The sequence below is a fragment of the Rhincodon typus genome, chromosome 11 (assembly GCF_021869965.1).
Source record: "Rhincodon typus isolate 14 chromosome 11, sRhiTyp1.1, whole genome shotgun sequence".
Lineage (NCBI taxonomy): Eukaryota > Metazoa > Chordata > Chondrichthyes > Orectolobiformes > Rhincodontidae > Rhincodon > Rhincodon typus.
Genome location: NC_063342.1, coordinates 28,683,414 through 28,688,375, shown reverse-complemented (window position 1 = coordinate 28,688,375; position 4,962 = coordinate 28,683,414).

The following is a 4,962-nucleotide window of genomic DNA, read 5'->3' as shown; positions in this document are numbered from 1 at the left end:
CATGCCATATGCCTTCTTAATCACCTTGGCCACCTGTGTTGCCACTTTCAGGGAAGTGTGGGCCTGTACACACCCAGATCTGTCTGAATGTAAATGTTCCGAAGGGCTCTGCCTCCAAATTGAATCAACTCTCATTTGTCTGGATTAAACTCCATCTGCCATTTCTGTGCCAAGTCGCCAATCTATCTATATCCTGTTGAATACTTTCACCGTCGTTGGCACTACCAGCAACTCCACCAATCTTCATGTCATCAGCAAACTTGCTTATCAGACCACCCACATTTTCCTCCTGATCATTTATATTTACTACAAACAACAAAGGACCTAAGACTGACCCCTGTGGAACACCACTAGTTATCAGTCTCCACTATGAAAAACATCCTTCCACCACTACCCTCTGTCTTCTATGACCAAGCCAGTTTTCTATCCATCTAGCCAGGACACCCTGAATCCCTTGTGATTTTAGTTTTTCCACCAACCTGCCATGTGGGACTTTACGAAATGCCTTACTAAAGTCCATATAAACTACATCCAGAGCACTTCCCTCATCTATTATCCTTGTTACCTCTTCAAAAAATTCAATTAGGTTGGTGAGACATGACTTTCCCCAGACAAAACCATGCTGCCTGTCACTAACTAGTCCATTTCCTCCAAATGCACACATATCTTGTCCCTCAGTATCTTCTCCAAGAGCTTCCCCACCACAGCCGTCAAGCTCACTGGCCTATAGTTTCCTGGATTATCCCTGCATTCTTTCTTAAACAAGGGAACAACATTAGCTAATCTCCAGTCCTCTGAAACTTTGCCTGTGGTCAACGAGAATGTGAAGATATCTGTCAATGCCCCAGCTATTTCCTCCCTTGCCTCTCTGAGTAACCTGGGATAGATCCCATCTGGTCCTGGGGACTTGTCTACCTTAATGCAATTTCGGATTCCCCCAACTTCCTCTTTCAATATATTGACATTCTCTACAGTATTCACATACTCATCCCTGTCCTCAACATCAGCCATGTCCTTCTCCTCGGTGAATACCAATAAAAAGCACATATTACGGATCTCTCCCACTTCCTGTGGCTCCACGCATAACTTCCCTCCTTTGTCCCTGAGTGGACCTACTTTTTCCCTTGTTGCCCTCTTTCTCCTAACATATACATAAAAAGCCTTGGGATTCTTCTTGATTCTGTTTGCTAAAGATATTTCATGGCCCCTTTTTGCCTTCCTGTTTGTGCATTTAAGTTCCTTCCTAACTTCTCTGTACTCCTCCAGGGCTTCATCAGTTTGAAGCTGCCTAGACTTGTTGTATGCTTCCCTTTTTCTTTTGACTAGCCTTACAATTTCCCTTGTCATCCATGGTTCCTGAATCCTGCCATTCCTATCCTTTAGTTTTGCAGGGACATGCATGTCCTGCATTTGAGTCAATTGGTCTTTAAAAGCATCCCAGAGGTAGATTTGCCCTCAAGTAACTGCTTCCAATCCACCTTCTCCAGTTCCTGTCTAATTTGGGTGTAATTGGCTCTTGCCCAATTAAGCACCCTCAGCCAAGGGCCACTTGTGTCCTTTTCCATGACTACTTAAGTTCAAACAGTGGAAGGTAGGAAGATCTGATGTGGATCTGGGTTCAGATGTTTGTATGGTTCTTGTCATTTTCATTGTCTTCGTTGTGTTTATGGTTCTCATCATTTTTACAAACCATTTCATTTTTTTTTTAACTTTTTTGTGGTTTGCATACTTACCATTTTTATAGTTTTTATGGTTTTATACTTTATAGGTTTTATATGTAGAATTAGAAGAGTTTATGCACTAGATTAGAAGGTGAATAAAGTGAGACCTTACTTGTCATTAATTTCTTTGCTGTGCATGTTTATTTACTTTTTCAATGTGTGGTTTTCTGATGCATTGGCTGTCAATTGGTGTCAATTGACATCTTTGAGAGCTTCATTTGATAGAAAGCTTTGAAAGCTTTCAGTTAACTGTAAGCTTTTGGATATCTTTGTGTGCAATTCTATGAGTTCTAAGAGGCCACCATATTCACTTCTGTAGATGACTGATTGTGGTTAAGTCTGACTTCTCTCAAATGATGTTCCACCATATCTACTGCTGTTGGGCAAGCTATGTCCAAGACAAACTTTGACAATAGCAGCAATTTACTCCAAATGGCTTCACTCTTCAAACCACACACAAACTGTCCTGTAGTACTCAATCTGGCAATTCTTCAAAGTTATACTATAATAGCTATACAACTTTTTCAAAGCAATGACAAACTCTCCAATATCCTTATGAGTGACTGATCACTTGTTCCAAAATGAGAGATTTCAGCAATTTTGAATAGTTAGCATTGCTGAAACATTCACAAAATATTCAACAACAGCATGTCTTTCGGTTTAGCAGTGAACAAATTTTTAAGTATTTCATGCGATGCGGTTTATAGTTTTCTATATGTTAGCCCTTATAACATTTACCCCAAGTAGCTAGGTTCTTGGGTTGACAGATATCTGGAATTTAGAATCTATAATTATTTCGTAACTGAAAGCGAGGCAGGAAATTTTATAATAAACTGTAAGAACTGTGGATGCTGGATCAAAAACAAAAACAGAAATTGCTGGAAAAACTCAGCAGGTCTGGCAGTATCTGTGGAGAGAAATCAGAGTTAATGTTTCGGGTCCAGTGCCTCTTCCTCAGAACTGATGGCAGCTAGGAAAAGTTTTTTATACAGAAGATAGGGTAGGGATAAGGAGTAAACGATAGGTGGAGATTGAGCCCAAAGAGAGAGAAGAACAATTGGAGAGACGAAGGAATGGATAACGGTCAGCTTAGGAGAATGAATGGAGTTATTAACGGGGACAATTAGTAGCTAACAATGAGTTGTGTGTAATAACAGACCATGTGATAACAAGGCCTTGTGTGTGGGTGTTGGGTTAAGAACATGGAAGAAGGTGCCCGGAAATTGTTAAACTTGATATTGAGTCTAGAAGGCTGTAAGAGTTCCCAAGCAGAAAATGAGGTGCTGTTTTTCCAGCTTACACTGAGCTTCACTTGGGCCCTGCAGCAAGCCTAAGACAGAGATGTTGGCCAGGGAACATGATGGTGTGTTGAAGTGGCAGGCAACTGGAAGCTTAGGATCTTTTTTTGTGGACAGAATGTAGATGCTCTGTGAAGCAGTCACCCAGTCTACGCCTCATTTCTCCAATGTAGAGGAGAAATTTTATACAGGGTCGTTGCATGTCATCATGAGATGTAACTGTCTTAAAAATGTGGGAATATTTGGTCTAGAATCTATGCTATAATACAACATCCCCTCTTTTTCATTTAAAGAATAGGAATCTTTTTCTGATAACAATGTAAAGACCATAAGATGTAGGAGCAAAATTAGGCCATTCAGCCCATTGATCTCCTTACCAATTAGGAACACATCAATCTCTGTCTTAAGGACATTCAATGACTTAACCTCCACAGCACTCTGTGGTGACGAGCTCTACAGAGTCTTGCTGAGGAAATTCCTCCTCATTTCAGTTCTAAAAGGGGGGGCAACCTTATATCTTCTGCCCCCTTGTCCTCATCTCTGCTATTAGTGGAAACATCTCCTCCATGTCCACTCTATCCAGGCCCCTCAGTAATCTGTAAGTTACATTCAGGTCTCCCCTCATCCTTCTAAACTCCCCGAGTACAGGCCCAGGATCCTCAACCACTTTTCATATGATAAGCCCTTCATCCCTGGGATCATTCTTGTAAACCTCCACTGGACCACCTCCAATGTTGGCCCATTCTTCCTTAGATATGAGGCCCAAACCTGCTCACAACATTCCAAATGCGGTCTAACTAGATCCTTATACAGCTTCAGGAGTACACCGCATTGCTCTTGGATTCTAGCCCTCTTGAAGTTAATGCCATGATAGAACTTGTCTTCCAAACCACCACCTGAACTTGTTTTGTTAAACTTAAGAGAATCCTGAACTAGGATGCCCAAGTCATAGAATCCCTACAGTATGGAAATAGGCCCTTCGGCCCAATAAGCCCACACTGACCCTCAGAGAATCCCACCCAGACCCATCCCCCTATAACCCACCTAATCTACATGTCCCTGAACACTACAGGCAATTTAACATGGCCAGTCCACCTAACCTGCACATCTTTGGACTGTGGGAGGAAACCGGAGCACCCGGAGGAAACCCACGCAGACAAGGGGAGAATGTGCAAACTCCACATAGACAGTCGCCCGAGGGTGGAATTGAACCTGGGTCCCTGGCACTGTGAGGCAGCAGTGCTAACCACTGAGCCACCGTGCTGCCCTCTCTGCACTTCAGACTTCCTTGTTTAGAAAATAGTCTGTGCCTCTATTTGTCCTACCACAATGTATATAATCTTACACTTTCCCTGACCACATTCCATCTGCCATTTCTTTGCCTACTCTCCTAGCCTGTCCAAGTCCTTCTGTAGCCTACCTGCCTCCTCAATACTACCTGCCCCTCTATCTTTGTGTCATCTTCAAACTTAGCAACAATGCCCTCAGTTCCTTCATCCAGATCATTAATGTGTAAAGTGAATAGTTGTGGTCCCAACACTGACCCCTGCAGAACTCCATTAGGGACTGGCTGCAATCCTGATAGAGATCCCTTTTATCCCCACTCTCTGCCAATTCTCTATCCATACCAGTACCTTGCCCCTAACACCATGGACTCTGAATTTATCTCGCAGACTCCTGTACGGCACCTTGTCAAAGGTCTTCTGGGAATCCAAATAGATCACGTCCACTGGTTTTGGTTTGTCTAACCTGCTCATTACCTCCTCAAAGAATGCTAACAGATTTGTCAGGCATAACCTCCCTTGATGAAGCTGTGCTGACACAGTCCTATTTTACCATGCACTTCCAAGGACTTGCAAACCCATCCTTAATAATGGACTCTAAAATCTTACCAACGATCAAGGTCAGGCTAACCAGTCTATAATTTCTTATCTTCTGCCTCC